At 63.3% G+C, this 12461-nt stretch overlaps 1 protein-coding gene across 1 annotated transcript in view; it reads left to right on the top strand.

The window, feature by feature from the left end:
* Positions 1-4962: 4962 nt before the first annotated feature.
* Positions 4963-12461, top strand: part of ZNF469 (zinc finger protein 469) — a 49583-nt gene continuing 42084 nt past the window's right edge. Inside the window, exon 1 of the mRNA XM_082607274.1 lies at positions 4963-5174. The gene's annotated coding sequence lies outside the window, so the exon portion shown is untranslated. The remainder of the gene's footprint in view (positions 5175-12461) is intronic.

The raw sequence follows: 12461 nt of genomic DNA, 5'->3' as shown, positions 1-12461 counted from the left end.
GACGGCTGGCTCCTTTCCTGCAGCCAGGCTGGGTGTCAGGGGGGCACCTAGGACGGGGAAGGGGAGGAGGCTGGGCCCGGAGGCCCCAAGGCCCCGAGGACAGGGCTGCAGGCCACTGTCCGTCTCCTCCCTGCCCCAGGCCTGCCCCGGGCACTGCCATTCCTTGGGCTGAAGCGGTGATCTCCACCCCAGGCCCTCGTTCTGTGGCCACCCCATGAAAGGGCCCATTCATGCCCCAGGCCGCTGGCTTGGGTTACCTCGGCCGGCCGGCTGGTCTCCGCCACCTCTGTTTTCTTTTCATTAGAAGGATTCCCATATTGAAGGCCTGCGAGAGGCTGAATTCAGGATGCTCGGGCTGAGACTGTTGGGTGCTGAAGAGCCACCCGTGGGGCCCAGCACCTTCATGAACGAGTCGGACTTACCGCGGCGGATGGGGAAACTGAGGCTCGGGCCACGTGGCTGGCAGATGGCAGGGTTGGGGTTTGGACCTGGGCCGCCAGCTGCGTGCTGCCCTACTGGGAGGAGCCTGGGAAAGACGGGAGTCCTGAGCCAGTGGGCAGGGCACGGAGGTCTTTCTGGAGGCCGAGGAGGGTTAAGAGAGTTGTCTGCCCTGGGAAGTCCTGCACAGCCCGAACCTCTGCTGAGTCCTGGGTCCCCCGGCCTGGGCTGGACCCCGCCGGGCCCAGGGGCGTGCAGCCCCCATGTGGGAGAGCACGGGGCTGTGCGTGGCATATGGCGGGAGGGCGTGCCTGTGTCTGTGTGTGACACCCTCCTTGGGAAGAACACCCTCTCCTCTCCCTCTTTTTGCTCACAAGCAGGGCCACTGGGAAGACAGGAAGACAGGCAGAAACAATCGCGATCCAGGCGGGTGTCTGAGTCACGCCACCGTCAGTCTGGAATGTCTCCTTGGAAAGCGGCTGCCTCTGCTCTGGCCCCACCCGCGCGGCCACCGCTCAGGCCTCCCGCCCTCCCCCTCCCTCCTCCCCCCCCACCTTCGCTGGGGGACCCACCCCCATCACAGCAGACCCTGCAAAGGCCCCAGACAGCTCATCAAAGCAGCTTTTACGCATGCCTGTTGGGGACCTGAGCTGCACTCGTGCAGGAAAGCTCCCGCCATGCTTTGTAGATAAAGGTTGATTCATTTGCATTTTGTACTTTCCCTAATGTCCTCTAAGGCCTGGATTTTTTTTTCCCTGATGTCAGGAAGGAGACTTGTAGGTAGGCCCTGCCCCCGGGTGCCTGAAGGGCCAGAGGGGTCATCAAGGTCCCTCACGTCCTGGGACCACTTGGTCCTCCTCCCTCGGACACCACTACCATGTCCAACAGCTCAGAGACCCCCGGCCACTGTCTGGAGGAGCTGGGGCTGCCCCGCCACCCCACGGGTCCTGCTTCGCCCTCCCAGCCTCTCAACTCTTCCCTGGGTGGTGGGCATCACTGTTGCCACCTCCCAGACCAGGAGGCAGAAACTCAGAGAGGTTGCTGACTTGCACAAGGACACACAGCTGGCAGGGCGCAGCGGGGGACAGAGGCCAGGCCTGCCTGTGCCAGCCTCCCTGAGTTCACGGACTATTTGGCAAATTCTGCCAACATTATGTCCCTAACGTGGGTTCCTTGGAGCCCACAGGGACGGTGCACAGGGCACACCTTCCTGGGCAGGTCTTGGGTACCATATACGTCGATGTTTGCTGCATCCGTGCCGAAGAGGCTCTTCATGGGATGGGGCCCGAGAGCCACCAAATCCACACTCCCCCGTTAACCAGCAGGACCCCTGAAGAAGTGAGGGGCACCCAGAAGGCATCTCTGTGAGGCTGACAGCGGGCTCCCAGGGCTCAGGCAGCCACCTGCCACCATGCTGTCACCCTGGACTCGGCCAGGAGGCCAGCGGCAGGCAGAGGCAGTCAGCGATGGGACAGTCTCTACCGTGAGCTCCTGCATCCTTAGGTGGGCCCTCTGCTTCCGCCAGCTTCAGTCTCCCCATCCAGCAAAGGGGGCTAAGGAGCCCAAGATGGCAGGTGACACTTGCCGGGAAAACTCCAGGAGGGTTGAAACACCCGACCCTGCACGTCACAGCCACAGGCCTGGTCCGAGGTCTGAGGTCTCATCTCCCAGGGACGAGGGTCTCGTCCTTGGGGATCCCACTGGAGAGGACCCACCCTCAGGGCAGGGGTGGGCATCACTTCCGAGGTGGGAGGCTGCCTGGACGGATGGGTGTCCACATGCCAGGCACTGTGAGTGTCAAGCTGCAACGGCCATGTTGACACTATACCCCTGGAATTTGCTGGAGGTTTCACTCCTCCCGCCCCTGCTCTGGCTTTGGGTCCGCGGTTTCATTTTGACATCAGGCAGAAGTTAGGGGATGACTCAGGAGCTGACTGGCTCTCCCAGCACACGCGGGGGGCCCAGGGAGCCTCTGCCCCTTGGGGGTGGCCAGTGGCAGGCAGCAAGGGGACAGACGGGCAGTGGGAGAGCCGGGCTCTGTGTCTGTGACTTTGGGCAAGTCGGGTCAGCACCCCTGCGAGGTTGCCTCCTCTTGGAGAGTGGAGGCTTAGTACAGCTGGGAACCTTCCAGCTCTGTTGCTTCTCAAGGCAGAAGCTGGGCCTCCCATGGAGGAGACCCTGCCGGCCACGCCCCCTCCACCAAGCCCCACGGGGGTGTCCTGTCGGGCAGCTCTTGCTGGGCAGGGGGCTGCAGCTCCACGTCCAGCTGAGGGGACAGTGAGGAGGAAGAGAAGGCTCTGGGACCCAGAGGCCTAGGTCACCAACCACCTGGAGGCCACCGGCCCCGGGGTTTTCCCCCTCGGTACTGCCCAATTACCCTTCATTTTGGGGGTGACCTGAGCTTCGCAGGAGGTTCAGGAACATCTCTGGCGTCTGCCTGATGGATGTCACAGCAGCCCCCCGACTGAGAAGTGCTGGGTTTCATGCCCAAGCAGCTGCGCTTGGAGGATTGGGGCAGGGGCTTGGGGGCTGTCCAGAGTCGCCAGCCTGGAGGGCTGGGCTCCCAGCTGTGTGGGATGGTGGCCCTGGAGCAGGAGAGGCGTGCCGCGTGGCCTCGGGTGTGTTCTCAGCCCCCTGTGAGATGGGGAGGGTAGTAGGCTGCCTCCTAGGGTAGCCAGATTCATTCACTCGTGCAGCACCTATGCATCAGCTCTCAGGGCTGTGGTCACAGCGGCAGCACGGAGCCAGGGCCTGTGTTGCTTCTGCACGCTCGGGAGAGAGAGAATGCGTCTCACACAAGGGGTGCGCGGGTGTACCACGCTGGAGACACACACACACACACACACACACACACACACACACACGGGTGAGCTCTGAAACTGTGGCCTTTCTTAGAAACAAGAATAGACCCATTAGGAAGGATCCGGAAGGAAATACCTTCTGGGAACTTTGTCTGAGCCAGGGGACCCCCGGCATTAGAAACTTTAGGAAACCAACTGATTGAAATACCGATTAACTGGAGGGGGTTTCTTAGCCCCTTCCTGTGCCGCTTTCCATGGAGAGGGCGATCCCAGGACCCTGAGGCCCAGAATGATGCCACGGAAATGTGAGCTGAGGCTCGGAGCCCCTGAGCGCCAGCAGGGCCAGGAGGCGGGGCCTGTGAGCCCCTAGCCCCTTGTTCAATTCAACTTTTCAAGATGACTGGCAGGAATTTCTGGAACCTCCTCAGATGCTGTAATGAGCAGCCATAGGAAAATCAGCTTTGATTCACAGTGTGTTTTAGCTGATTATGAATTGTACGTGCAGAGCTCAGCGCTCGACCACTGATGCAAAACCATAGGCCACAGGTGGACCGGGCAGCCCATTCACTCATTTCCACACCCGTGTGCAGGATTCTGGGCCAAAGGCCCTGTGTTACCTATACCTTGCTTTACATAATAAAGGTGTTCCTAAGAGGGTGTGAAACTTGAACTTTGTAGTCCGAGCAGTGCTGGCAGCGGCCTCAGGGGGAACGTGGTTCAGACGACTAGTTCTGAAAGGATGCCTTTCTGTAAAGCGAAGAATTCCCCTCAATTTCCCTTCTCAGAAGCGCCCTAAGCCCGTGCCTCGGTTTGTCTAAAGTGGGGAGGGCCAGCATCTGTTGGTGGACGCCTCCCATGAGGGCTGCCCCCTGACCTTGAAGGACCCACATGTCTACACCAGGGACTGGCCTCTCGCTCCTGCTTGCCCCAGGATAGCCTGTGTCACACACACTGGGCTGTGTGGCTTTGGGCAGATCCCTTGCCTTCTCTGGCCTCATTTGTGAATGAACCACTGAGCAGCTGACCTGTTAGGGTCCCTCCGGCTCTAGGGACCTGCATGGTTCCAGCTCCCCACCATCTGGGTTCCAGTCTGGGACAGGCCAGAGGCTGGACGGGGGTGCCCAGAGCAAAGGCACTATGATTTTAGGGACCATCAGCTCCCACCTTCAAGGCGTGGGGAGACCTCCAGCTGAAGTTCCCCAAGCAGGTGCAAAGCGACAGTGGTGTGCCCCCCACCCCACCACCACCCCGCCACCACTCATCCTCCCCGCCAGAGGCACAGGGGGAAATGTTTACCCGGCCCGTACCAGGTGAGGGCTGGAGAGGAGGCCGGGCGGGGATGGAGATAGGGGAGCGATTGGAATCCACATGGGTACACGCACACCACCAGTTTGGGAAGTCGTGCTAAATCCAGCCTTTGCCTCTGAGCAGCAGCAAGCCCTGCCGGTTTTGGTGTGCGCTGGCAGTGGGCCTGGGCAGGGTTTGCTGGCTTACGTACCTTTCCCATCAGGACCCCCATCACTAGGTGGATCCCCCTGAAACAAACACCTAGGAAGAGCGGTGCTTAAAAATAGCGGGGGGGGGTGCGGGGGGGAAGCAAAGTTTGTAACTGAAGCCGCCCCGCCGGTGCCTGGGGGCAGACCCCGCGGCCCGCCGGAGCACCCAGCCGGCTGCCGGGAGCTTGTTTGGAGAGGACTTGGCCCGCGCGGCCCGACCTGGGAAGCGGGTGGAGGTTGCTTTCCTCCTTTCCCCACCCCGCCCCGGAGGGGCAGAGCGCTGCGCGGCCCGGGCGGGCCTGCGGTCAGGGATGAGGACTGCGCCTCCGCGCCGCAGAGCGCTGCGCGCGGGCCGGGCGCCGGCAGCCGCCGCTGCCGTTCTGGGAGCTCGTTCGCATCCGCCAGCGCGGCGAGCGGCGCGGGGCCCTCGGAGCGGGAGGTGAGTGTGGACGCGCCGCGCCCCGCGCCGCCCGCGGCTCCCGGGCAGCGGCACTAGCTCGGGCGGCCGTGGAGGGACTCGGGGCTTGGCCCCCGGGGTCACCTGGCTGCCCGCTCCCCGCCGCGTCCCCGCGCCCTCGGTGGCGCGCCCCAGCGGGGCCGGACGGACCCTCCCGGCCCTCGCTGCTCCGCGGCTCGGCTGCCCCGACCTCGCTCCCGGCCCGGGACGTGCAGCGCCGCAGACGCCAGGGCGCGCCGGGGGCTCGGCGGGGGCCGCGGCCGTGCCGCCTGGCCTCAGCCCTATCCGGCGCCCTTGACAGAGCTTGGGCCAGCTCCGCGGGACACTTTGCAAAGTGCAGCCCAAGTGGCCGCCGAGCGGTGGGTTCCGGGGAGCTGGGAGCCGCCGGGCCGGACTGCGGGGAGCGGGGGCCGGGCGGGGGGGGGGGCGCGAGCGGCCGTGGGCCGGCCATTCATTTCGGATCGCAGCAGTTGGTCCCCGAGCCGGGCCGCTGCCTCCTCTGGGTCGCTCCTGGGCGTGCTGGCCCCGTGGCACTCGGACACTGCGGCGGAGGCAGCGCGCGGAGCGGGGTGGGGTCTTTCCTACCGGGGGGACTCGGCGCCGCTGTGCTCCTGCGGGGGGAGGCCACGCGGCGCCCCAACCCGGCCCGCGCCCCTGGCTGGCTTGGCGCGCCGAGGGAACCGGGCCAGAGGGACCCGTGGGGACGCGGCGCCGCACGGCGGCGGCCGGAAGGGAAGGCCAGCCGGGCTCGCGGGGACTTCCCGCGGCCACCAGACCCTGCCCCTGCACCGTCCGCCGGGGGGTGGGGGTGAGGGCAACGGGGTCGGAGGGACAGGCCTCTGGGTGCAGCGGTGGCGGTGGGGGGCTCCTGCGCCGTGGCAGCTGCTGAGGCCTTTAACCCTTTCCGGACTGGCGCTTGAGCGGACACTATTTGCTGTGTAGGGACTGTGCCACGTGTTACTGCGTTAATCCTCACATCATGAGCTAGGTAGTGCCCCGTATTCTAGATGAAGAAACTGAGGGCCAGAGAGGTTAGGTAACTGGGCCAGCAGAGCACAGCTAGTGAGCAGCAGTGGCTGATAGCCCCTCTCCATTCCATCAGATAGACTCCACGTCTGCCTCTTGGTTGAGCAAATGTGCATTGAGCCGTCTCAGTGCCCCACTATTTCCCAGGCATCCCCTGACCCAGCAAAGACCACTGCCTTCCTGGTAACAGGCCAGGTAACAGGCAAAATACCGGGGACAGTATCAGACAGGGAGCGTGGGGGTGGGGGGCGGAGGGGGGCGGAGTTACAGTTTAAGGAAGGACAGCCGGGGCCACCTCTGAGAAAGTGGCCTGGGAGGACATATGCCCTTGTGCCCGGCCTGGCAGGTCCGGAACCACGGGGCAGAGCCTGCCAGGAGCCTCCCTGTGAGGAGGAAGAGGGGGAATCCTGTTTGAAGAAAATAGGAAGGCCAGGCCATCTCAAGGGGGACCGTGACCCCTACAGCGTCTCAGCCTGGTGAAGGGTGTGTGGGCCCGCACCTGAACCCCTGGCTGGCTGCCACCCTGGGCAGTGTGGAAGCAGCAAGTCCCAGGATTTCAGGGTCAGAGGGAACTTAGAGGGCACGAACTTCAACCCCCTCATCCGGTCTCCACCAGACCCTGCCTCTGGGTTACCGACTCTGCTTGAATACCCCCGGCGACGGGGAACTCACTCCTGTCACAGCAGCCAGGTCCCACCCCTGAAATCCGCCGAAGGGTTCCAAGAAAGCTCTGCTGCAAATAGAGCAGAAAGCCTCCTACCTGTGGTTTCTGTCAACTCCAGTTCTGTCATCCGGGGGCAGCACACTTGGGTTAACTCTCACACACGGTTGCCTCTGCAGAATGTTAATAGAGAGATTATGTCTCCTTTTAGCCTCCTCTTTTCAGGGCCTGCGCCTTTTCCAACTTAACTTCCAGGCCAGGCACCTTCCCGCTTCCCTCCCTGGGAGAAGGTCAGCGGGTCTCCACCTGGCTTCACATTTGTGAGCACCAGGGTGGCCGGGAAGCAGAGACCTGCCCTCACCTCCTTTCTTCTGGAACCTTGCAACCATTGATGGTGCCAAAGACACACGTGCTCCTGGACATTGGCTCGCACTTCTGCTTCCTCCAGAGCCCTGAGACTTCCGCGCCAAGCCCCCCCCCCCCATCCCTGTTGGTTTTGACTAAGAATTCAGTTACCCTCTGCTTCCTCATCCAAAAGGAGGGGCCGAGAGTGAGGGGGAAGGCAGTGCAGACCAAGAGCACAGGCTCCAGAAACAGCTGTCCACGGGCTGTGTGGGCAAGTCACCAGGACCGTGGGGGACTTCGCAGGGCGTCATGGGACAGGCTGAGGGACAGAGCGCCGGGGCACAGGCAGGCGTGTCGAGTGGGCAGATGCTGCGTGGTTCCTGCCCTCGGGGTCACGGAGACTCCCAGCGGTCTGTGGGAGGGGAGTGGAAGATGCAAAGTACTTGAAAGGGTGCGAGGTGCCAGCTGCAAGTCCAGGACAGAGGGAGTTTGTAGGGAGCCGTCGTGCAGCCAAGGCAGGATGCAGCCTGGGTCCTGGTGGGCCCGCCTCCCCAGCCCACTCCCGCTGGCCTGCCCACCTTGGCTTTGGTTCACTGTAGATACGTGGTGGGGAAGAGGGCTGGGAAAGTGCATGACCAGCCCACTCTCCTGCCCGCTGCAGACAGAGCTGGAGCCCAGCATTCAAAGACAGCCACAGTCCAGCCCGTCCTCTCCCGGACAGCCCTCCTGGTCCATTCAGCATCCAGGATGCTGGCTCCTGCTTCCCACCTCGCGGCCTGGACACCTGGCGTCCTGTCCCCCATCTCCACCGTCCCACCTTCCCCATCAAGACAGCCCTTCCTCTGTTCCGTCCGCACTCCTTCTGGCACCCCACCTGTCATCACCTGTGGGCCTGCCCATCCCCCGCTAGCCTGTCCCCCATGAACAGGAAGATGATGCCGTCCGTGCTCAGAGGTCTGGCCCCGCCAAGCCGTACAGTGCACTCAGCACCCCCTGGCTGGGGGACTTTCGGATTCTATTGCCAGCCTCGTTCTCTGATGGAATTGGGGGCTGAACTGAGCCTAGTGGAGGGAGGAGGGTGGGGGCGGGGTGAGCTCTGTGAGACATCCTTGCAATTGCCTGGGGCTAGTTTATCCTCACCTTTCACCTGGTGGCCATAGCTGGGGTGGCAGACGCTGTCCTCAGGGACTGATTGCACTCTCGTACTTCCCTCAGCCCCGCCATTTCCCTGGGTGGAAAGAAAGTAAGCCTGTACGGTGGGGCAGGTTGCTCAGTGCACAAGGGCGCCGAGCCCATACTCTGCTCAGCAGGCCTCCCTCCGCACACCCGTTCTGCGTCCACCCTGGGGGTGCCTTGTCCTACACGCCCAAAGATCCTGGAAGCATGAGTGGCGGCCCCACTACAGACGTGTATGCCCTGCATGGACCGCTTTCTTTGCTCGTGAGGACTGCGCACGCGGTGCCGTCACGTGTGCTCCCTGGAAGCTGCCCTCCAGCTGGGCTGAGGCCTCTGTCATTTCTGACTTGGGGTTCCCTCCTTCCTCCTCGGGTGCTATCAAGCGCTTCGGCCCCTCAGCCTTCTTATGGGTCCACGTCACTCCTGCAGGTGCCCCCTTGGACTGGCTCTGCCAGGCCAGCTTGGGGAAGGGTAGGAGGCAGGCTGGCAGGCGGGGGCCGGGCCTGGCCGTGGCCTGCACTGTGAGCCAGCCTGCGGTCGCCCGTCCTGGCTCCCAGCGACCAGAAAGTGAGATCGGTGACTGCAGTGGCAGGGCTTCGGGGGCCATGACCCCGGCGTCAAACTATAGGTTTCCTGCTCATTACTCGCCCCAGTTCTTGTCAGGATTGAAGTGGCCTCTTAGAATTACAACCTTGTCTAAATAAAGCTGGCGTTTTGAAGGACAGTTCCAAATATAGGCTCCCTTTACGAGCGTGGGGAGAGCCTGAGGATGGAGGGAGGCTCCCTCCAGAACGCGGGGCTAGTCTGGGGGACCCTGGGGGCTTACCTGCCACATCCCGACACCGTCGTCCCAGGCCCCCTCCCCGCCCCGTCTTCCCCATCACCCAGAGCTAGAAGCAAGAGGGGACCACGGCCTGCCGCCCAGGGGCTGGCAGCACAGCTGTCCTTGCCTCCCCCAGGGGGGTCCTCACACCCACAGCTCTCACCCTCCCACATAAGGGTGGGGGTCACTCGAGTGAAAAATGGGTTTGGGGGGAACTCAGAGCCCTGGGTCAAGGCCCGCTCAGCCTCCCCAGAGGCCATAACTAGGCAGTGGCCCCCTGGGAGGCCCAGTTTGCATCACAGAGAGGGCCAAGGGGAGGTGGCCTTCAGGGTGCATCCTTACGCAGCTGCCTGTCCTGGGCTCGGCCACCCACCTGTAGCCAGAGTCAGCAGCCAGTGGAGGTGGGGGGACCATACAGGTGAGAGCAGGTGGACGGGACAGGGACCCGGGACCAGAGCAGCCTCCTCCACCGTCTCCAGCCCCCTGGCGGGTGGGCAGGCAGGAGCCAGCAGCCGGCTGTCTGCTAACAGCCTCCGTCCTGACTGTGGGCTGCTCGCAGGCGGGCGTCCCAGCCAGCAGCTAAACAGAATCCACATTCATGAGCGGCCCTTGAGTCTTTCCGAAGGCCCGGCCCGCTGCCCTGCAGAATGTGACCATTGCATTTTCTGAATTCCTCCGGGGTGGCCGGGCCAAGGTGGCCGTGTGTAAACGGGGACTGCTTCTCCGGGCCCTGCATGTGGCCGGCCGGGCGCTGCCCTCTGGGGACGCTGCAGAACAGGGTCTCGCTGGGTTCCTGGCTAGGGGCGGGGCTGGGGGGTGGTCAGTGGGGAATTGCCATGGCCGTGGCTGGACGGGGCGTGGGAGCCAGGACCAGGTCCTGGTACTGGAGGAGGTGGCCCCACTGGCGGAGGCTGTGGTGCCGCGGGCTGGTGGGCATCTCGTGTCCTACATCAGCCCTACTCAGCAGGAACCTTGTTTTTAAAAATATATATATAGTTCATGTATCATAAAATTCACCCTTTTAAAGTGTACACGCTGCCAGTGGTTCTTAGTGTGTTCACACGGTTGGGCAACCATCACCACTGTCTTGTTCTAGAACATTCTCATCACCCCAAAAAGAAACCTGGTGCCCACTGGCAGTCACTCCTGCCCCTCCCCCAGCCTTGGCAACCGCTAAGCTACTTTCTTTCTCTATGGATTTGCCCATTCTGGACGTTTCACATGAACGAAACCACACAGTGTTTTTCTTTCCATGACTCTCTTCACTTGGCGTGGCATTCGCCGGGTTCATCTGCATCGCAGCCGGGATTGAAACTTTGTTCCTTTTTAAGGCTGAGTAATATTCCAGCGTGTGGGCGACCACACTGTGTGTATCCATCATCCGCCATGGACACTTGGGCACTTTCACCCTTGAGCTGCGTGGATGACTCTGCTGTGAACATGCGTGTACAGGCGTTTGTGTGGACGTGTGTTTTCGGTTCTTGTGGGTAGACATCCGTGCAGTCACGTGGTCACTCTAACCTGTCTAGGAGCCGCCAGACAGTTCCACACTCCAGCTGCACCATTTCCCGTTCTCGCCGGTGGGTAAGGGGATGGGGACCTTACCCTCTTTCTGTGGACAAGGAAACGGGGGCAGGGAGGCAGAGGCGCTGGCCTGGGGTCACTCGCCAGGAAGAGGGGCCCGGATTCAACCTCTGCCTGGACGCAAAGGGGAGACGGAGGCAAAGAGCGGCTGTCATGACCCCGAGGCCATGTCTTTAAGGACAGTCCTGCAGTCTTGCAGGAGGCTCTGTCCTCTGGCCCCTGCTCCTCCCAGAGGCACCTCCCCTGAATGAAAGGGAGGCCAGGTCCCCTTGAGGCCAGACCCCGCTGCTCTGCTAGAAATGTATGGTTGCTCGCCCTGCCCCCAGCCTTCCCGAGGGGTTTCTTCCCAGGGTGACTGTGCCCTCCGAGAGGGACCAAGCACATCACTCAGGGACACTGGCTCTGAACTGACACTATTCCCAGGAGATACCAACATCACTTGCTGAGGTCAGGTGACCTCTGGAGTGTTAGCTCAGGTCCATCCCAAAGCAGGCCCTGTAACCTGTTCCGTGATTATTTCCATGGTTCCAGAGCACACAATCAGAAAAGACAAGCCCAACAACTAGCGGAGTCCACGGTTCTCACCCCAGAGAGGTTACGACACTTGCCCAAAGCCCACCCAGCAGAGAGCAGTCAGAGGGTTCGGGGGCTGGGGCCAGGTGTGCCCTCCAGCCCCGTCCAGGGTCGTGCCCTGCCCCGGGCACTCCCACGCTGGCTCTCGCCAGGCACGGCACGCTTGGGCACAGCACAGGGAGCCGAGGCGCTGGGGCTCAGTACCCCGACCCAGCACGCTGGCTTTTCCTTAGCTGTGACACGCGGAGACTGGGAGGGGGTGGGGTCCTCCCCGGGGGCCACAGCGCGACACTGCTGCGTGCTGGGCTTCTTCTGTGCTTCGTGCCTGCGTCCAGCAATCAGTCATCTGCGCGGGACTGCCCGGGCCAGGCTGTGCTCCAGGCCTGGGCCGCTGTGACCGGGCCACCCCCTCAGTCCTCCTGGGGGCAGCGGCTCCAGGAGAGGTGCGAAGGGGGCATCTGGGCGGGACCAGGGGAGGCCGGGAGGCAGCACGGCCCGGCCAGCCCCCGCCTTGGGGAAGAAAGGGCGAGGTGAAGCGGCCGCCTCCCTCACACAGCTCCGAGTCAGAGCGGGGATGCGCACCCGCCCTGGTGCTTACCGCAGCCTTCTTTGCCCCAGGGGCCCAGGGGCCCACGTGAGAGTAGCCGCGGGGAGGGTGACGCCCTCATGGGGCCCTGGCCAGGGCTGCAGGGGGCAGGGCCCCCCCTTCAGCAGTCACACCCCCACTCAGTTGTCGGACTGGTCTGCACCACGACAGGAGGGTGGGCACTTGGCAGGTGCCGGAGCGGCGGCCAGTGCTGGGTGTCCGTCCCCCAGGAAGCGGGACCGCTGGTGCCGTTTTACAGGTGTGGGAGCTGAGGCACAGAGGGTAGGGCCGGGCCCCAGCATAAGGACCCCGAGGACCTGGGCCCGGCCAAGGGGCAGGTCAGGCCGCCAGTGCATCCGGCCCACCTCCTGGCCTGTAGAACCCATGAGAGGCCGGAGCTTCGCTGCCCGCGCCCCTGCCCTGCGGGACCGCCTTCAGATCAAGGGAGCCCGAGACCCCCTGGTCGCAGCTTGTGGCCGTGTGCAGCCGTCGGAG

Source organism: Mesoplodon mirus (genome assembly GCF_964341445.2).
Source record: "Mesoplodon mirus genome assembly, chromosome: 19".
Taxonomy (NCBI): Eukaryota; Metazoa; Chordata; class Mammalia; order Artiodactyla; family Ziphiidae; genus Mesoplodon; species Mesoplodon mirus.
This window is presented reverse-complemented; position numbering and strand designations above follow the sequence as displayed.